This window comes from Solanum pennellii, chromosome 12 (assembly GCF_001406875.1).
Source record: "Solanum pennellii chromosome 12, SPENNV200".
In the NCBI taxonomy this organism is placed as follows: Eukaryota; Viridiplantae; Streptophyta; class Magnoliopsida; order Solanales; family Solanaceae; genus Solanum; species Solanum pennellii.
This window is the reverse complement of record NC_028648.1, coordinates 36,484,086-36,507,063: the sequence shown is the minus strand read 5'-3', so window position 1 is coordinate 36,507,063 and position 22,978 is coordinate 36,484,086.

The following is a 22,978-nucleotide window of genomic DNA, read 5'->3' as shown; positions in this document are numbered from 1 at the left end:
TAATTATAATTATGATCTGAAAATAATCAAAAAAAATGTTCCTACTGAGTTGGTTGCATGCCTCATTTATGGATGATATTATTTTATTAATCTACACTGTGATATGTGTAACATATGTTTGTGTTTGTTTTTTAATGAGGTTTAAACAAGTACATTTGAGTATTTATGAGTGTGAATTTATAAAATTTGCATGTATATGCTGATGTTTTTTGGATAATTTTTTTTGCAGGACTAAGTAATTTCTTAGCTACTTCATGGGGTTGGAATGTCAAAATTCTAGTTTAACTTGTATTAGCGAATATACACTATCAGTTTTAAAGTAGGTTGACTCACCGAATAAGGATCCTCTCTTGAAAGAAAATATTGAGGTATGAGTGAAGAAATTGATTTGCTTAGTGTTGGACATATTGTGTTGGTGTTTTGTTACAAATTAAATAAAAGTTTGGTGGAGCATTCCATCTCTAGCATATTTTTATGGTGCTAGTTGCAGTCCCAGTGTATGAAGAAGAAATGGAAGCGTGACTTTTGACTGCTACTTAGAGTACATACTTTTGAATATATATATATATATATATATATATATATAAACCATAGCTCTTGTGCTAGTATTGGTCATGACAGTAGGCTCTATCAATTTAATCCGAATTTGAACATGTCAATCCCGAGAATGTAGGGAAAAAATACATTGCAACTTCTATCAAATAAACTCTTGAATTTACATCGAATATTTAAAAATCCATACTCAGATATCCCATCTTTCTTGTTTAAACCTCATAAAGACAAACAAAAACAAACATATATTATTAATACAACCATGTGGTATAAAATAGTCTCACCCAAAAAATGTACATGCACCCAGCCACGTACAAAAGATAGTTTCAACTGTTTGAACCTTAAAACTATGATTATTTTGATTATCAAAGAGAAACGATAAAATCCTTCACCCTTTAAAATAACACTGATAAATATTTATGTTTCCTCTTTTAGAGAAAATAGTTGGACTCTAAATTCCCTTAAAGATTTTTACATCGATGGTGCCTTATATATGGTCACAAAGTAAAGATTTTCCATAACCAGTTTGAGAATGATCTGAATAATTTTGTCAAAAAATAATAATCAAAGAACATCATATTCTTATGCTCTTTTAATTTTTCCACAACTTACATATTTTGTGAAATATAGGCACAAATATTTGTTTTCCAGAAGGCATATGGACACAAATTTCTTTTCAGGTAAGAACGAAGACTTCATCCTACACATGAATTTCTTTTCCAATAATTCAAAGTTGAGATCCTAGCAATCAATCACAAACATCAAACAAATTTGAATATGAGATTGAAGAAGGCGTAAATTTTAAGCTACAGTAGCATCATAATGGCGTCATAAAGGTGATTTCATCCATGACATTAGTAAAGATGGGCTATAACAAATTACTATAACAATTTTTTTCTATAAATTTCCTCCCTCTCAATTCTGTAACACATTATTTAATTTTCTTCCAAGAAACTTTATCTCTCATAAGATAACTTTGTTAGAGTTAGTTTGATATTTGTAATCTTAAAAGAATCTAGTCACGCTCTTTGCCACATCCATGTCAAGTTGGTAAAGGAAGCAATTATCAAATTTCAAAAAATAATTAGAATTATATGTAATGTTTAAACAGATGTATACCTTAATTTTTACATCCTTCAATCCAACACTTTTACAACTTGTATGCTTATTTTCTTTTGTTGGAAATCATTTTTCTCCAATTTCATGTCATGATGGCATACCTTAGAATAATATTCAGTATAATTGAAGAATGTTATCACTCCTTAGTTATCAAATAATTACCGCAGTAATTTTTTTGGGTAGTTGTTTATTTTCTGTAATAGTACAGTTATTTTCATGTAATATTGAAATTTCTTATTTCAGTGAAGTTAGGATGTTAGGATCTCGTTTCTAGGGGTAGTTATGTATTAAAACTACAGTGTGTCTGAGGAAATGAAAAAAGCAAAAAATTACAAAGTCTTTGAGTACTTCAAACTCAATATATGTAGGTTCTTTCTAATGAAATAGCGCCAAAGGTCATTGGAGAGAACATTCGATTTCGTAGTGTATCGCCCCATAACAAGATCCATATCAGGGGACCATAACAAATTGGTACCAAAGACGGGTGTTATGGGAGATCAAATTTAACAGCAACTGGCACAATTGGTGAACTTATTTCAAGAAGAACGTGTCGTCATGTAACGCCCTAAAATGAACTAAGGTGAACTAGATCCTCATGGTTGTTTCTTGAGTTAGTTTTAATTTTAAATGAGTTAGATTAGAGTTCTCATGCAGTCTGTGAAGTTTGGTTAAGTTTGGAGATAAAACGTCCAAGAACGTCCATGACGTTCGGAAGGTGTGCCTGAGAAAGTGTTCTTGCGTCTTGGCGTGTTTGAGTGAGTTTTACTTGTTATTTTTCAATGAAATTAAGGTGGAATGTTCCTAATACCTGGAATAATTAGTTTATAGGTTTAATTTCCGGGAACGACCTCAACTAGGGTCAACAAGGGGTCCTTGTTGAAGGGCCCAAGACTTGGAAAAAACTACCAAAACCACTGCTCAATTGATGGGGCAGTCTATTGGCGTAGGACCATCGACGCACAGTCCACTGGGGTGCATAGTGCCATACTTAGTGGGAATTCTATCCCCTCATATAGGATCCACTTAAGTCATTGACACCTGATGGACGGGTCGTCGACCAAGCGACGCGCAATAGCTTGGGCCATCGAGTGTCTCCTCCTAAAAGTTGTGGAAGCTGCTGCCAACTTGGGGTGTTTTTATGTAAATTAACCCCAAGTCTTTTATAACCCTAGGAAAATATTTTTAGTGTTTTTAAGTTATATTACGTTAGTTTTAAGCCCTAGACCTAGACAAGAACCCTCACTTTAAATATTCAAACTCCCTCTCTAAAGAAAACTCTCCCAAAGTCACCATTGAAGCTAAGATCAAGGAAGGCAAGAAGAGCTGGTTCGTAGGTTTCACTTAACTAAAATAAATGCATTTTATTCTATTTGAGGAATGGTATACAGCCTTGAACAACCCTTCCATTCAAGGAGTCATTTCCGAAATATTTCCAAAAAGGGTTTTCAAACTCAAAATTCTTCAATCTTTTATTTTGAGTATGGTTCTTCTTGTAAAAGTGTTTTAATGTTTGAAATGTGTTTATTCATGTAATAAAGATTATTTTAATGAGGAAAATTCAAGAAACTCATGTTTATGCATATTTCAACTTTTAGCTAGGGAAATGGGTTATATGAGTATGTTTGGGTAAAGTATGAACTTTCATTTTCTTATGTTAATATATTGATTTAGCTACTTCCCTAAGAGTCTTATTTGGATGAAATGTTTAAAATACATGTAGGTTATTATTTCTTGGTTAAATGGCATGTTTCTTTGAAAGTATAGTTTTCATTATAATTGCTTATGAGTTGTATGGCCCATTTTCTTGGTGGCGGTTTTTACTTGATGAATTTGATGTTATTTAGTATGTGTTGTGAGTGTTGTTATAAAGTTCTAGTATATGAAATAGAGTAAGATGAGCCTTGTCTTGTGTTTTCTGAAGTTGAATAACATGTTTGGCTATGATAATGCCTAAGTAAAATATATGACTTTGTGAAGAATGTAAAGTATGTAAATGGATTAATGTAGGTACAAATCTTGTATAGAAGCAAATGTTAATGAAACGATGTTTATGTGCAAGGTGTGCTATATGTACACTCACTCACACTTAAAAGAATGTATGATGCTAAGTTGAGAAAAAGGGAGTCTTGTGGTGGACACTCTTTGTGAGTTGTGATGAAGTGTCTAGTATCAAAACCATTATTCCTAATGAGATTTCTAATATAGGTTAGAGGACTAATGCCCTTCGTGAATTGATATGTGGTGTTCACTAGTTATCCTTAACCTATAGGTTATAAGGTTGAGAATCTGTGGGGAGTTATGCCTAGCACCGAGTGGATATGAAGGGGAGGTGGATTACACTTCGTGACTTGAGATGCTGTATTTCCAAGGTACCTCTTTACATGAGTACTCCTTGTTATATGAGAATGAGTTAGTAGCAATCTTCTAATCCCTAAACTATGTGTCAACATAGGTGTAGCTATTGGGAAAAACATATAAAAGCTAAGAAGCATGACCTTACTCTAGGAATGTGAGGACCCCTCATCGAATAGGGGTTAATATAGGTTTTCCATGTCTAGCTCTCATGGTCTTTGTCGGTTATGCTTACCTACAACAAAGAATTGATTGAAACAAGTCTTTTAAAAGATCGTGCTACTTAAGGTACGTGATGTGGAACTCTATCTACTCATTTCACTAGGTAGGATCTTCTGAAAGGGAAGACTTGGTGCCAAACCTTCTTAAAGAATGTACTACTTAGGGTAGGTGGTGGTATGGGATGTCATCTACTCATTGCACTATATAGTGATTCTGAAAGGGAAGACTTTGGTGGTTTGTCGAGTGTCTTTTAATGTCTTGCCGTTGATTGAGGGGCTTGTTTCTCCCGAGTTGAGTAAGGCAGAAGGGGTAGTCTTGAGGATTGCTTTGGCGTGTATTGAAGGAGGCATATGCATACTTCCTTCATATCTTACCTTAGTGAGTCTTAGGATAATCTAAGGTAGGGAAACTTTTATTGGAAATGAGTTCACTTTCTCGTTCGCTTGTCCTTGGAAGTCAACTCGTTTAGTATGGGATAGTTCTTTGTAATTGGTCAAGTTGAATTCATTGATAATACTTTGAATAATTCATTGTGATAACCTAAATAAGTTCATTGTAATGTCAAGTTGGTTTACTTTAAGTTTTTGGAAGTTACTTTAAATGGTCCCTCTCTGGGTAAAATTATGGAATCTCTTATCTAAGTGTTTAATGATATTACTTTTTGCATGTTTTTGCATATGCCATAGTACATTATTTGTACTACGTAAGTATCGGTTGAAGATTTTTTTTGAAAATTCGAAGGAGAAACTTAGGAAATTCACTCTCTCAAGAATTTGTATGTACTCATACATTTGAGGGAATATTCTATTGTCTCCTATTTTATTATTATGACTTATTATGTATTTTATTTCAATGTAAAGGACTTGTCCCTATTAATTATATGTTGTATCTTATGTTTGGCTTCTGACGATAATGTTTCTTAAGTATTTATGAAAGACTTCCTTTTTATTCATATCTTATGTAATGAATGCTAGTTGAAGGGCTTTTACAAGAACCCAAAGCGTCAAGTACGCCTTGCCATGAAGCAAAGGTTCCTCCTAACTTCGAGCGGGTACTTTCGAGTCATGACAGACTTGGTATCAGAGCATAATGTCATGTGTAATAGCTTAGGTTCTAAAAGTCTAACAAGAAACATCTAGTAGTATCTTGGTCATTGGAGTGATTGGTGACACATCCATTGACAAGATGCTATAGGATGATAGAAGTTTAACGTTCTTTTATACTGTAATGTCGTGCATTAGAGTTGAGTCATATAAGGTGTCTTCTCTGAACCTCTTCTATTTGTGTTTATAGGACATAAATACGAGGAGATCAACTAGTAGAACAGAGGAGGGAGGTGTAGCTAATGAGAGGGTTCATCCCCGTGTTGACCAGGTTCCTATTGTTGGTATAGAGGAAGAGACTTAGGAGGTTTCCCTTCTGGAACCTCAAGTGCCTCCGGATCCCTAAGAGCCTCAAGTGCCTCCTATTCCTCACGATCCTTTTGTTTAAGGAGATATGACTAATGTGGAGTTGAGGGATGCCCTAATGAATTTGACCCAACTCATTACGGCTTAAGCTCAAGTTGTCAACAATCACTTTGTTGCCCAAGCTAACCTAGGAGATAGGCCCCTACCAAATGCTATATTGTTTTGCTTCTAGAATATGGGACTTCATGAGGATGAACCTTTCCACTTTCCATGGCACTAAGGTCGATGAATATCCACAAGGTTTCATAGATGAGGTTTTCAAAGTGGTAGATGCTATGGGTGTGACCCCTAAGGGAAAAAGCAGAGTTAGCCGCTTACGAACTTAAGGATGTTTCTCAAGTGTGGTTTAATTAATGGAGGACTGAGAGACCACTAGAAAGAGGGACGGTTTATTGGGAAGAATTTAAGTAGGCTTTCCTAGATAGGATCTTTCCCCTTTATTTGACGGAGAAGAAGATGGTTGAATTCATGAACCTTCGTCAAGGTGCGATGATTGTACAAGAGTACTCTTTCAAATTCAGCCTACTCTCTAAGTATGCTCAAAGCATGGTAGACAACCCTAGGTATAGGATGAACAAATTTGTGATGGGAGTTTCTAACTTGGTGGAGAAAGAGTGTCGTATGCCAATGCTTATTAATGACATGGATATCTCTAGGCGCATGGTCTGTGCACAACAAAATGAGGAGTCCAAAATTAAGGAGATAAGGCAAAAGGTTAAGAGGCCTAGGTCGGAATATTCTAGTCACCAAAATCGAAAGAAGTGTTCTATCAGGAAGATTCTTCCATGGGAAACAAGGAGAGGGATCAAAAAAAAAAAAAACCCAAGGTGGTGGTCATTCTTTTGAGAGGACTAGGTGCCCTACTTGTGGGAAGCAACATTTGGGTAGGTGTCTTGCCGGAAAGGATGCTTGTTTTGTATGAGGTATAAGGGTCACAATATGAGGGATTGCCCCAACATCAAAGCAAGAGGGAAAGAGGTCAATCAGTCTTCTCTATATCAGAATGCTCTTAAGAAGAACCCTTCATATGGGATGGGAGCTAGGAAGGATAACTTGTCGGAGTTGATGATCTTGGTAAGTCTTAACTCTGTATGATTGTTGTTTTTATAATATGAAATGATTTTATGTGGTCTTATAGTTCATATGATCATGTAATCTTGATGAAATTCTTAAATAATGTATTTTGTAAAAAAATAATTGGTATGCTTAATAGTAAGCACAGTGAACCTTATTGTAAAATTTTTTATTTTTGAAAAAAAAGAATTGTCTTAAATTGAAGTTTCAATGTGTCCAAAGGTAATGTATATGAGCATTTTTAATGTTGGATAAGGTAGTTCCTCTATAGGACAAGGTTAAGTGTGAGTTTCAAAAATTTTGATGTTTACAAGAGTCGCCTATGTTGCTAAGTATTTGAAATTGTTAAATTATGCTCCTTGATAGTTTATGCTTTGATTTAGAGTGTTTGATCATTGATTGTAATGTGTTATGTGATGCTAAGTGACTCCTTGTTGTTCTTTTAGTTTTAGTGTCATTCGAGGATGGATGTTATTCTAAGTGGGGGAGAATTTAACACTCCAAAATGAACTAATGTGAGCTAGTGCCTCGTGGTTGTTTCTTGAGTTAAGTTTAATCTAAAATTAGTTATATTAGTTCTATTAGGTAGTGTGTGAAGTTTGTAAGTCAAACGTCCATGACGTTTTGAAGGTGTGCCTTAAAAATAGTTCCTGCGTCTTTGAGTATTTGAGTGAGTTTTACGTTTTCGTTTTCCCTGAAACTAAGGTGGGATTTTCCTAAGACCTAGAAGACTTAGTTTATAGGTTCAATTTCAGGGAACGAACCTACCAAAGACCCACAAGGGGCCCTAGTTTAATGGCCCAAGACATGGACAAAACTGTTAAAGCCACTGCTCAATCGACGAGGCAGTCTACTAGGCGTAGGCCCATAAAATCCATATTGACTGTGGGCATAGTACCATAATGAGTGGGAACAATAGACCCCAATATAGCAGCCTTTGAATTGATCGATGCCTAGCAAGATGGACCATCGACCAGGCGACGCCCCGTAGATTGGGTCATCGATTGGCTCCTCCCAAAAGCTGTGGAAGCCGTTGCCAACTTGGGGTGTTTTATGTAAATTCACCCCAAGTCTTTTATAACCCTAGTTCAATATTTTTATTTTTTTAATTTATATTAAGTTATTTTTAATCCCTAGACCTAGACATGACACCTCTCTTTAAATATTCAAACTTTCTCGTTAAAGAAAACTCTCCCAAAGTCACCATTGAAGCTAAGACTCAAGGAGTGAAACGAGATCTGGTTTAGACGTGTTCCTTAACCTAAAATTATTGTGTTTCCTTCTCTTTGTGGTATGATATCCATCTTTGAAACCCTTTCATTCACATAGTCATATCGAAAAGATTTCCAAAAAGCGTTTCCCAACTCAAAATTCTTCTATCTTTGATTTTTAGTATGGGTATTCTTGTAAAAGTTTTTGAATGTTTTAAATTCGTTTATTATTGTAATAATTAATGATTTTCATGTTAAATATCCTAATGAACTAATGTTTATGCATATTTCACTTTTAGCTTGGGAAATGGGTTATATGAGCAAGTTTGGGTAAAGTATGAACTTTGGTTTTCTTATGTTAATATGTATATTTAGCTACATACCTAAGAGTATTATTTTTATGAAATGTTAATCAAATGCTTATAGGTTATTATGGCTTGTTTAATTGAAGTTGCTTTCAATGTATAGTTTTGATTATAATTGATCTTGAGTGGTATCGTCCATTTTCTTGATGGCGGTTTTTACTTGATGAATTTGATGTTATTTAGTATGTGTTGTGAGTGTGGTTCTGAAGGTCTTGTAGATGAAATAGAGTAATATTGAAGATGAGCCTTGTCTTGTGTTTTGTGAAGTTGAATAGCATGTTTGGCTAAGATAATGCCTAAATAAAATATATGACTTTGTGAAGTATGTAAAGTATGTAAATTGATTAATGAAGGTACAAACCTTGTATATAAGATAATGTTAATGTAACGATGTTTATGTGCAAGGTGTGCTCACATGTACACAGAATCTCATACTTAAAAGAATGTATGATGCTATGTTGAGAAATAGGGAGTCTTGGGGTAGACACTCTTCGTGAGCTGAGATGAAATGTCTTGTAGCAGCCCCATGATTTCTAATGAGCTTTCAATGATAGGTTGGAGAATTAATTCCCTTCGTGAGTTGAGATGTGGTGTTCAATAGTTATCCTTAACCTATAGGTTATAAGGTTGAGAATCCGTGGGGAGTTATGCCCAGCACCGAGGGAATATGAAGGGGAGGTGGATTGCACTTCGTGAGTTGAGATGTTGCATTTCCAAGGTACTTATTGAGATGAGTACTCCTCGTTAGAATTGAATGTGTCTTAGTAGGAATCTCCTTATTCACTAACTATGTGTCCACATAGGTATAGCTATTTGGAAAGCCATGTAAAAGCTAAGAAGCATGACCTTACTCTATGCAAGTGAGGATACCTCATCTGATATGGATTAATATCGGGATTCCATGTCTAGGTATAATGGTCTTTTTCGGCTAAGCTAACCCCCTAAGAGAATTGGTTGAACCAAGTCTTCTTTTAGAACGTGCTACTTGCGGCAGGTGGTGGTATGGGACGCTATCTACTTAGTGTAGGTAATGGTCTAAGATGCCATCTACTCATTGGACTAGGTAGGTGTTCTAGAAGGGAAGACTTTCATGGTTTGTTGGGTGTCTTTTAATGTATTGCCATTTATTGAGGGGCTTGTTTCACCCGAGTTGAGTAAGCCAAAAGGGTAGTATTGAGTGTTGTTGTGGTGTGTATTGAAGGAGGCATATGCATACTTCCTTCATGTCTTACCTTAGTGAGTCTTAGGATAATCCTTAGGTAGGGAAACTCTTATGGGAAATGAGTTCACTTTCTCTTTCGCCCTGGACTTGGAAGTTCACTCATTTAGTATGGGATAGTTATTTGTATTTGGTCAAGTTGAATTCATTGATAATGCTTTGAATAATTCATTGTGATGGCTTAAATTAGTTTATTGTAATGTCAAGTCTGTTTACTTTAAGTTTTTGGAAGTTACTTTAAATGGTCCCTCTTGGTGTAAAATTAGGGAATCTCTTATCTAAGTTTTAAATGATAATCTTTATGATTTTTTTCTTCTATATTCTTTAATATTTTATTTAAATTTCATGAAATATGATTTTACTAAAATGTCCTTTTTCTCATGTTTTTGTACATGCCATACTTAGTACATTATTTGTACTAATCCCATACTTTTCTATACCTTATAAGTATAGGTTGAAGACTTTTTGAAGATTTGAAGGTTAAGCTTGGGAAATTTACTCTCTCAAGAATTGGTATGTCCTCATATATTCGAGGGCATAGTCTATTGTCTACTAGTTTTTTTTATTAAGACTTATTATGTATTGGATTTCAATGTAAAGGGTCGTGTCCATAAGATATTATATGTCATGTCTTATATAGATTCTTACCATAAGATTTCTTAAGTATTTATGAAAGACTTCCGTTTTATTAAATTATTCGTGAAAAGATTTAATTCCGTACTACTTTTCTTGTCTTATGTAATGAATGCTAGTTAAAGGGCTTTTACAAGACCCCAAAGGGTCAAGTACGCCTGGACAGGAAACAAGGGTTCCGCCTAACTTCTAGAGAGTACTTTTAGGTCGTGACAGACTTCGTATCAGAGCATAAGATTATGGATAATAGTTTAGGTTCTAAAAGTCTCACAAGCCACATCTAGTAGTATCTTGGTCATTGGTGTGAGTCGTGACACATACATGGACAAGAGGCTATTGGATTATAGAAGTTTAACTTTCTTCTTTATTCAAATGTCGTTCCATAGATTTGAGTCCTCTAAGGTGTCTTCTCTTAACGTCTTCTCTTTGTGTTTATAGGACATGAATACGAGGAGATCAACCTCTAGAAGGGAGGAGGAGGTGTAGCTAATGAGATGATCCCTCCCCGTGTCGACCAAGTTCCTATTGTTTGTCTAGAGGATGAGAATGCGGAGCTTCCCCTTCAAGAACCTCAAGTGCCTCCGGAACCCTAATATCCTCAAGTGCCTCATATGCCTTAAGCTCATTTTGTTCAAGGTGATATGACTAATGTGGAGTTAAGGGCTGCCCTAACGAACTTGACCCAACTCATGATGGCTAAAGCTCATGTCATCAACAATCACTTTGTTGCCCAAGGTAACCTAGGAGATAGACCCCAACAAAATTCTAGTACTCTCGCTTCTTGAATTAGGTACATCATGAGGATGAACCCTCCAACTTTCCATGGCACTAAGGTGGATGAAGATCCACAAGGTTTCATAGATGAGGTTTTCAAAAAGGTAGATGCTATGGGTGTGATTCAAAGGGAGAAAACGGTGTTAGCCGCTTACGAACTTAAGGATGTGTCTCAAGTGTGGTTTGATTAATGGAGGATGAGATACCACTAGAAAGAGGGCCGGTTTATTGGGAAGAATTCAAGGAGGCTTTCCTAGATAGGTTCTTTCCCCTTTTGTTGAGGGAGAAGAAGATGGTTGAATTTATGAACCTTCCTCAATGTGGGATGAGTGTACAAGAGTACTCTCTCAAATTAATCCTAATCTATAAGTATGCTCAAAGAATGGTAGCCAACCCTAGGACTAGGATGAACAAATTTGTGATGGGAGTGTCTATCTTGGTGGATAAAGAGTGTCGTACGACAAAGCTTCTTAATGATATGGATATCTCTAGGCTCATGGTCTGTGCATAACAAATTGAGGAGTCCTAAATTAGGGAGATAAGGCAAGAGGGTAAGAGTCCTAGGTAGGCTGATTCAAGTCACCAAAAGCCTAAGAAGAGGTTCTATCACTTAGATTATTCCATGGGAAACAAGAAGAGGGCTCGAAACACAAATACCCAAGGTGGTGGTCATTCTTTTGAGAGGACTAGGTGCCCTACTTGTGGGAAGCAACATTTGGGTAGGTTTATTGCGAGAAAGGATGGTTGTTTTGCATGTGGTAATAAGGGCCACAAGATGAGGGATTGCCCCAACATAAAAGCAAGAGAAAAGGAGGTCAATCAAACTATCTAGATCCTAATGAACCTAAGAAGAACCCTTCCAATGGGGAAAATTTTAGGGTAAAAAAAGTAGTTTTTGGAATTTTCCCAACCTAGTCGATATTTGGACTAAATTAGTGACATTAAAGGGTAGGGAAATGTTGTATCAATCAGGTTTTTTATTTATAATTTTGATTACATGATGTGATAGATAACTCGTTAGGTGATTCATGCGACTTTAAAGAATTATATTTGGCCTAGTAGAACTCCCATAATCGACCTTAGAGTAAATGTATTTTTTTTGGCATCGTTGGTTGAAGTTGTTTTGTTAAATGGGAGTTCATGTAAATATTAAATTAGCTCACTGTTTCTTGCAAGCCACTGTTGAAGTGTTTCTTGTCACTTTGGCATGGCCGCTGTATCAGGGTGGGTGACTCTACATCGGGTCAGACGCGACCTAAAGTTTTAAATAAACCCATAAATGATTTTTTTGTAATATTCTTTTTTTACAGCTAAAGAACGAACCCATGTGATTCAACAAAAAGTTTCAACATTGTTAAGGCTCGAATCTATTTTTTAATCTGTGAAACATAATTTCTTGGGTCATAATCGATTAAAAAAGGTGATGATTTAAATGATATCGATAAATCATATAGAAAATGCCTTTGCCAATTCGTGAAACCCAATTTCTTTTTGTAAATGATATAAACAAATGAATATATTCCATGAATCACTTCTCTATTGCATGATCTTTCTAATATACTTGTGATGGTGATTGTCGTGTGTTGAACGGATCGGTTTCCACGTTCCAACATAAAAAAACAAGGACGGGTGGAAAAATCAGAGCCTATATTTGTTGATCTCGGTCGAGGCGAGGGTAGAGGAAGTGTTAGGGAAAGAGGTTGTGGAAGAGTAACACCTATTGGGGATAAGAACTCTTATTGAGAATGATCCAATCAATGAGAACCCTCATGTGCATCATGAAGAGATAGAAAAGAATGTTGAGAAATGTTGAAGATGTAGGACACGAGGAAAACGTAGGTTTGGACTACAGGTGTTACTCCTTTAGATCACGTGTTAGGGCAATAGATTATGTCATTCTTTTAGGTATTAGTTGTACCTAAAGTTCTTACCTTTTGTTCAAGAAGGTCAGGCTCCCGCTAATCCCCCACTTGCTAGAACTGCGCCCAGGACGGGTGGAATAAGAGGTAATGATGCTTTCTTCAGTCCTTTGGTGGGTTTTCTTATGATTGGTAAGCGCAAGAAATGTTAACTTATTCTTGAAACTAAAGCCTTCTGTGTTTCTTTGTTTTAAAAATGAGGATGCTTTGATTTTATCTTAGAATACTATGATAGATTTAATAAATAGAGAAATGTCCATTAATATTGGGTTGAGTGTGTGAGGCACACATGTATTTAAGTCCACACAGGAGCAGACTAGAGAAGTGCTACCCATAAATAATGGTAATAATGGTCGAGGACTTCCACAAGGTGGGCGAGAAGGTCATCAACGAGGGAGTGAACATAGAGGAAATAGAAATGAAGGAAGATGTAACATGCAAGAGGAAGGGAGGTGGTTCTTAAAGATGATAGTACTCAATGTTATGCTTTTACGGGCAAGAATGAGGCAGAGGTGTTTGATGCACTGATAATAGGGGCTATTCTTGTGTGTTACCTGATGGCGAATGTGCTATTAGATCCGAAATCTACTTATCCTTATGTATCTGTGCAATTGTCCTAAGAGTTTGATATGATTTGTGATGTACTTGTGCAGTAATACATGTGTCTACCCCAGTAAGAGAGTCAGTCATAGTCACTCATGTGTATCGTGCTTGTCCTATTTTGTTTATAGGTTTTCAGAATTGGCTGATTTGGTGATTTTTGATTTGACTGATTTTGATATATTCTTATGCATCACTTGGTTGTCCCCCCTATCATAATGCATTATATTGTATTACCATGTTTGTATCTCTAGAAATTTCAGAAGGGAAAAGTTAAAGTAGGAAGGTGTGTACAAGCCTAAGCAAGTTCAGATCATATCTTCCATTCTGACTAAAAATTTGGACGAACGGTTGTTTAGCTTATTTGTTTCATATTTGGGATCTTGAGGTGAGAATCTATCTATTGAGTCCATCCTTGTGGTTTAGGAATTCAGAGAAGTGTTTCCTACTTATTTATTTTCCATGCCTTCATATAAAGATATAGATTATTGCATTGATTTGGAACTCGGTACTCGTCCTATCTCCTTCCCTTCATATCTTGTGGCTCCAGAAGTACTAAGAGAGCCTAATGTGACGTCCCGCCACAATTCTTGCCATTTTAAGCATTTGAATAGGGCGGAAGGATCTAGAGCCTTGAAGAGGTTTGTAGAAGACTCTAGACCATTCTAGATCATTGGAGAAGACTAGAGAATTCCGGGAATTCTCTAGAATGTTTTAGAACCTTTTGGAAGAGTTTGGCATATTTTAGAGAGTGTAGAATTCTATAGAACATGGACTAAAGTGTAATTACTTAGGGACTTGTAGAATATTATTTATGTACTCTTAGGCCCTTAGGGAATAGTATAAATAGAAGGCCTCTCATTTGTAACTCATCCAACAATCCAACCAAAGTTGTAAGCAAAGTTCTCAAGCTTCATACAAGTTCTCTCGTCCAAAGTCTTTCTTAGTCTTTCTATGCATTCTCTTAGCGTTCCAAGTTTTAAAGGCTTACTTGAGCTTACGAGATCGTGAAAGAGTCATGAGTAATTGTCGAGTGCCGCACGGAGTCTTAGCGAATATTCTAAGTCCGTGACATAGTGGTATCAAAGCAGGTTAATCATAAGAGAATGACTAACGAAGGAGAAGTTAACGGCGCTATCACCACCAACGTCCGCATGGATGGAGGAAAGAAGAATCGAAAGGGAAAGAAGCAACAGAAGGTTTACGATGAAATGCTGCCCGAGCTCACACCAAGTGAGGCGCTAACATCTCACCCACCCACGATTATCGATGGAAGTGACGAAGAAATAGGCGAGGAGGCCGTGGACATTACTGCCGGAGAAGAATGGGTTGCAAGGGTAGAAGTGGCTAGAAAAGCCGTTGAGATCTTAGGCCGGCGCGTGAATGCGACTGACAACAAATTCAAAACCCCTGAGGACTTCACCCTTGAGGAGAATGAGAACATTCGAAAGGAGTTGGAGGGTCGACAGTGGGCCGAGTTCGAGATGAAGGAGGCCATTACTTCCTTGGAGTATTGGTTCTTGGAAGCGTTTGACACGATTAAGGCGCTAAAGGCCGAGGTGAAATCACTCAAGAAAGGTATAGAGGTTGGAGGATCCGCACCACTTGACCGGGAAAGGGACGCAAGAGTAAAGGCTCCCAAGCCACCGATATTCAAAGGCGTTCATGACGACCAAGAGATGGAGAACTTCCTATGGCACTTGGAGAACTACTTCATGTGTAGTCGGGTGAGGAGTGATGAAAACAAGAACAACATTGTCGTGTCGTATCTTTCGGAAATGGCTATTCTATGGTGGAGGCGAAAGGAGGCCGAGATCGGGAAGGGTACATGTACTATTAATACGTGGGAACAATTCTGCGAGGAATTCAAGAAAGCCTTCTTCCCTAATAACATCGTGTACGAGGTGAAACGCAAGTTCCGGGAGTTGAATCAAATGGGAAGTATTCGGGCATATGTGAAGGAGTTCACAACTCTAACACTCCAAATTCCCAACCTCATGGATGAAGATATGCTATTCCACTTCATTGACGAACTGTAGAATTGGGCCTAGACAGAGTTGGAACGGCGCCAGGTCAAGACAATAGATGAAGCCATCACACAGGCCGAAGCCTTGAAAGATTTCAAGCACGACCGGCATGACAAGGCGAAGGGCAAGGAGATGAGAAGTAGTCATGCTAAAGGTAGGGGAGACCGTGGCTGAGGCAAGGAAAAACAGGCACACTCCAAGCAGCATGACACCAACAAACCGGACGGCAAGCTGTTTGATCGTCGCAGATACACAGAGAAGCGGATGCAGGCCAGCAAAGGAGATGCATGCTACACATGCGGAGGACCACACGGCTACGCCAGGTGCCCCTAGATGAAGAAGCTTAGTGCCATCCTATGCGAACGGAAGGAGAAGGATGCACAAGAACAAGGTAAGGATGCGGGCACGACGCAGTTGGGCATGGTTTGGACTGTGTGGTGAGATAGCCAAGCAGACCGAGAAGCCAGTGGATTTCAGCACGCAATACGTAGACATCTCCATCAATGGACGACAAGCTCGTGCTATGGTAGACTACGGGGCTGAAGCAAACATTATGACCAAGATGACGGCAGAAAGGTTAGGGCTGAACATTGTTCCAAGCAACAACCGCCTCAAGACGATCACCGCCTCGCCGACTCCCGTGTGCAGAGTCACCCAAGGAGTAAGCATCATATTGGGAAAATGGCAAGGTAAAACAAACTTTACCGTCGCTCTTTTAGACATATTCGATATCATCCTTGGGCAAGAGTTCTTTCAGCTTTGCCACACTATGATCGACACCTACCTCCAAAAACTCATGGTCATGGAGCGGGAATGATCATGTATGGTACCTCTAGTGAAGATACCAAAGAAAGATGGACATGGCCACTTATCGGCCATGCAGATTGTGAAGGGCCTAAAGAAAGGAGCACCGACATTCTTAGCCACGATTGCAAGTTCAGAAGAAGACCATGGAAGACTAGATCTTTGGAGAAGACTAGAGAATTCCGGGAATTCTCTAGAATGTTTTAGAACCTCTTGGAAGAGTTTGGCATATTCTAAAGCGTGTAGAATTCTCTAGAACATGGACTAAAGTGTAATTACTTATGGACTTGTAGAATAATATTTATTTACTATTAGGCCTTTAGGGAATAGACTAAATAGAGGGACTCTCATTTGTAACTAATCCAACAATCCAACAAAAGTTGTAAGCAAAGTTCTCAAGCTTAATACAAGTTCTCTCTTCCAAAGTCTTTCTTATTCTTTCTTTGCATTCTCTTAGCATTTCGAGTCTTAAAGGATTACTTAAGCATATGAGATAGTGAAAGAGTCGTGAGTAAGTTGTCGAGTGCCGCACGGAGTCTTAGCGAATACTCTAAGTCCGTGAGACTAAGATTCAAATCCAAGAAATTTTTGATAAGGAATTTATTTGACCTAGTTCTTTTCCATGGGGTGCCCCTATTTTGTTTGTTAAGAAAAAGGATGGTAATATGGGAATGTTTACAGATTACAGGCCATTGAATAGGGTAACCATTCTAATAAGTATCCTTTGCCTCAAATAGATGTTATTTTTGACCAATTTCAAAGTTCATTTTTCTTATCCAAGATTAATCTAAGGTATGGCTACCATCATTTGAAAAATTAGCTCTGAGAGTGTTTCCAAAACAACGTTTAGAAAAGCTATGGATACTACGAGTTTCTACTTATGTCTTTTGACTTGACTAATGATTCTGCAACTTATTTGAGTGTAATGAGTTTGGTGTTCAAGAAATTTCTTGATTCATTCATCATAGTCTTTATTGATGGAATTTTTTTCTATTCGAAAAGCCAAGATTAGCATGTCGACAATCTTCCCATTGTTCTAGGTATTTTTGGGGAAAAAAGGTTGTATGCTAAATTTTCTTAGTGTGAATTTTGGTTTGCTTCTGTTGCATTTTTACGACATGTAGTATCAAAAGAAGGGGTAATGGTAGATCCTTACAATATTGAGGCGGTTAAGAATTGGGTTTGACCTAGCTTTGTGATGGAAGTTAGTAGTTTAGTGGGGCTTAGTAGATACTATCATCAATTAGTGAAGAACTTTGCATCTATTGCCACTCACTTGACTAATTTGACCGAAAGGGAGATATAATTTGAATGGACTAGAAAATATTAGGAGAGCTTCAAAAAGCTCAAGACTCTCTTGACCACCCCACCTATTCTAGCATTACCGGAGGAAGGTGAATATTATATCATTTATTGTGATTCTTGATATTGTAATTTTGGAGTTGTGTTGATTCACAATAATAATGTCTTATCTTATGCCTCGCGTCAATTCAAGGTGAATGAAAGGAATTACCCAACAAATGATTTGGATTTGGGAGCGGTAGTGTTTGTCTTAAGATCTTGCAGCATTACCTTTCTGGTGTTAAGTGTGAGTTGTTTACTGATCATCCCAAATTGCAGCATGTATTCATTCAACAGGATATGAATTAGAGATAATGAGTGTGGATGGAGCTACTCAAGGACTATGATGGGATCATTCAATAACATCGGGGTAAGGCTAATGTTGTAGAAAACGCTTTGAGTCTAAAGGTTGTAAGTATGGGTAGTTTACCTTACTTAAGTGTATGCAAGCGACCTTTGTCTAAAGAAATTTAAACCTTGGATTCTAAATTCAAGCAATTGGGAATCTTAGAAAAAGTTTGGGTGTTATCTATCATTGAAGTGAGGGCCACATTCATTGTTGAGATCAAGGCCTAATATTTTGTTGATGAAAATTTGGAGGAGCTTACAAAAAAGATTGTGCTTGTTCAGGAGCAAGAGAGCACTTTAGATGTAAAGGGCACACTTCATTTCAAATTAAGATTTTTTTTCATTTAGTCGATGACTTTATTCATATATTGTTGATAGAATCCCATGGTTCACAATATTCCATTCATTTGGGTGTGACAAATTTGAACCGAGATTTGAAGAGAATTTATTTGTGGTATGGCGTGAAAAACGATATAGCAATGTTTGGGTCTAAGTGTCAAAATTGTCAACAGGTGAAGTATGAGCATCAAAAGCCTGCACGTTTGCTTCAAAGAAGGCAAATTCTGGAACGAAAATGAGCAAGAATAGACATGGATTTTTTTCTAGGTCATCCCAAGACTTTGGGAAAAATGTTCTATTTGGGTAGTGGTTGATAGATTGAATATTTCCGCTTTATTGCAGTAAGAATAGATTAAAATGTTGAACAATTGACTAAATTTATGTGAAAGAGATAGTAAGGTTGCATGGGGTTCCTCTCTTTATAATCTGAGACCTTGGTACCCAATTCACATCCAAGTTTTGGAGGAAATCACATGAATAATTCGGTACACAACCCACTTTTAGTACAACCTTACACCATTTATAGAAGGGTAGTAAGAGAGGACAATTCAATTGTTATATGAGATGTTGAGGCCATTTGTCATTTATTTTGGAGAGCATTGCGATATGTTCCTACGCTTATGTCATTTCTCCTATGATAATAATTATCAATCCAGCATAGATATGGCACCATTAGAGGCACTCTATGAGAGGGGATATATCACTTAAAGGATTGTTTGAGGCTAGAGATATGAAATCTTTGGGGGTAAATTTAGTGAAGGATGGTCAAAATAATGTGAGGAGTATTCAAGATAAGCTTATAGTAGCCCAAAGTAGAAAAAATATGTGGATCATAAGGTAAGAGACATAGGGTTTCAAACAAGTGAGAATGTTCTTCTTAAAGTATCAACCATGAAAGGGGTGATAAGGTTTGGAAAGAAAGGTAAGAAAAATCAGTCATACATTGGCCCCTTTGAGTTTCTTGAATGTGTAAGACCGGTGGCATATAGATAAGATTTACCCCCAAATACATCAAGAGTTCATTTGGTGTTTCAGGCGTCCATGTTAGAAAAATAGTATGGTGGTGGCGATCACATCATTAAGTGGGACTTGAAGACCTCCAATATGATGAGGAAACGATTGCAATTCTTTATCGTGTTGTGCGTAAGCTCAGGACCAAGGATATTAAGTTCATAAAAGTTCAGTGAAAGTGTAGTCCAGTTGAGGAATCTATGTGGGAACAAGAAAAAATTCGAGACAAGTTAACCTAAATGTTCATTAGTTCAGGTACTACTCCATTTTTCCTTAGCATTTTTTCCCTAAGTTTGTCACTCGGGGATAACTTATGGTAAAATTGTTTTCTATTATAACGATCGTGTTCCGTCATTTTAGAAAAGCCAACAGGGGAAAATTTTTGATTGGAAAACTTTTTTGTAGTATTTGGAATTTTCCCTACTAGTCAATATTTTGATTAAATTAGAGTCATTAAGGTGTAGGGAAATCTTGTATCAATCAGATAATTTATTTATCATTTTGATTACATGAGGGGATAGGTAGCTCATTAAGGAATCGATGTGACTTTACGAAATTAAATGCGGACGAGTAGAACTCTAAGAATTGATATTAGCATGAACAATTTTCTCTAAGCTTTGTTGGTTAAAGGTGTGTTGTGAAATGAGGGTCTTTGAGTTAGTAAAATTGCTCACTATTTCGTTCTACCCACTTTGGTTGTGCTTTTGGTTTCTCTAGTGGGGACACTTTAGAGGGGTTGGTGCCAATGAGTGGGTGCAGTGCGACTATAAGTCTTAAATAAACCCCTAAATTGCATATTTATGCACTTTTCAATCTTAAGAGCGCCTTTTGAATGTATTCCACCATTCTTGTGGTTAAATGTAAGATTTTCACTCTCTAAACCCATTTTTTGTTCCGTAAAACTTTCTTGGTGATTATCAATAGGGAAGGGTTTTTATTTAAGAATTATGGTGGGAACAACCCTAATATTTATACTTAGGATCATGGGTATGATATATGATTACTACAATTGCAAGTAATCAAGGAAATTACTGATTGTTTATTGATTTTCTTATTATATTTATTGTTTGTAGAGCAAAAACAAGCGGAAGAAATCCGGAAAGTGAAGGATCGAGATTCTTAGGGTTTTATGCTTGTTTCGAGGTAGGTTATGTTTGTTATTCTATTATTATATGATGTATGTTTTTTCTTGCTTAATTATGATATATGTATATATGTGAATGTTCTATTATTGATCACACTTCTTATAAATGAGATTCACACATGACTATATGTAATGAATCACTTCTTTATTGTATAATCTCGAGAACATACTTTTGATTGTGATTGTGGTGTGTTGATAGGATAGGTTGTTCGTTCCAACATAACTAACTGGAATTGATTGCCACGTTCTGACATAAATATGGGATCAGTTGACATGTTCTGTCATAACTATTCAATGGAGTACCACGTTCCGATATGCTAATACCTTAGGTTTGGGTTCCATGAGAGGACAAACTACTTGACATAATTGAGATACCTACAAATTGAGAAAATGTATGTTGTTCATCAATATTGACAAATTTGTATATGTTCGGTATACACACATGGTTATATTGTTATTACGACTTATATATGTTGCACTAAGTGGGTTTGGTACGTGATTCTACAAGTACATTGTGGTTGTGTACTGATATTGAACTTGTTCTTATTTCTATTCGGTACAGGGCAACTTCCGGTGACTATTGATAGACCTCGATTAGAAGATTATTGATAATTTAAGATTTAAGGGTGAGACAGTTCATCCAGGTAGCCTTTGATTCTTTTTAAGTCTCTGTCCTCATTTTGTGACTTAGACTATTTCGTTAGATGCTTCAAATATTGGTTGGAATGTACCCATTTTTACTTTAGACTTATGGATCTTGTTTGAGTTTTCGTAAATTTAATTCCAGGTTTTTGGTCATTTTCTTCTGCATTGGTTAGTTCATTGTTAGATTATTGTTGATGTTTATGGGAACTTTATTATTTAGTTATTTAAACCTATGTCGTAGTTTATATTGATTTGTTCGCTAGTAGTTATGGTTCTCCCATCGGAGGGTTGGTGTGGGTACCACTCACGACGATCAGAGTCGTGACATGCTATTCATATTTGATTCTTATTTTTTGCCATACACGCAATAAACGTATTGTGTTAACGAGTAGAAATAGTATCATTAAGCCACACTATATTGTATTCCCAATTTCAATTATCTTACGATGTTTTTAACTGACCTTCCTATGAGTGATGATGTAAATTACAATACCATAAGTGAGAGTTATTGAGGTAACTGTCAATCAAATTATTACCATTTAACCCCACATAAATAGTTTGCGTTTACAGGGCAATCCACTTATCAACAAAATTTTGTGCTTAGAGAAGAACATAGGCAACAGTGTTGACACGGAGGAAATATTAATACGATATGGCATGATTATAAACCATTACTGATACCCCCTTCTGTATGTGAGAGTTTTCCCTAATCATCCAACCTTCCATTTTTTTGCATAACATCGCCTGGAGGGTTTGTTCCTTCTTGGAATGTCATGGTTTCAATGAGTGAGGCCACCGCCATTATTGTTTTGTGTTTCTTGAAAGACAATGTCCTTTGTGCTAAAATAACTTATAATATTTTCTCATTTGCATCCTTTGCAGTCACATCAATTTGATGTGTGTTTATCAAGTACATGGTAGTCTACATGAATGATTTGGTAAATGATTGACACTCAATTATTGGTTAAAGTTTAATTAATTAATATAATTTAGAAGCCTTCTTCATAAGGCTTAAAGTTGTGCGAACTTAACTTTGGCAGTGCCTTGATGTGTCTATTTCATTGAGTCCTAAATATCTCTAGAATTTCTTTTAAAGAATACTTTCTATGAAGGGACGTTCAATAGCCTATAAAAAATAATATTTTGCTCCCAATTATTTCTTCCTTCTTACATCAAACTATGCCTTTTGAGCATTTGTCAAGGTTTTACCTTTCACCATAGAATCAATGTCGTCCTCGATAATAGAGGAATACTAGTTTGAACTTAATTTTTTTCTATCAATAAACTAAAATGGTCATAGTGACCGTAGAAATATCAAATAGCTGCTAGATTTTTCCATTGGCACAAACACATCTTCCCGCCTTCATAACTTGGTTTTGTTAAGACCAGCTAATCCAGAAAGCCTTCATGGCCTTTGTCAAACCCGCTATTCCCTCCACTTTTGCTATCTTCAACTCGTCTAAATAATCTTGGGATGCTCTGCATACCACTTATGCAAACAGATCCCAAACCAGTGTGTTTAGTTTGCATGATAAACTTGTCGTGTCACAAAGGACTCTCAGTCCGTCACCGAATATCATAATACTTTTCGGTCTTTTAGGGATAAGTTTGCCACTACTGGTTCTATATTATCCAACCCTAAACACGTTATCAAAATCTCAGTAGTCTACGCCCTGATTTTTGAGTTATCTCTATTGTCATACCTGCACATGATATGGCTGTCTCCTATGAGGAATTGTTTGAAACGTTGCGGCACCATGAACTATTTCTTCGTCGCGAGGATGTTAAGAAACTATCCAACCCCATAACT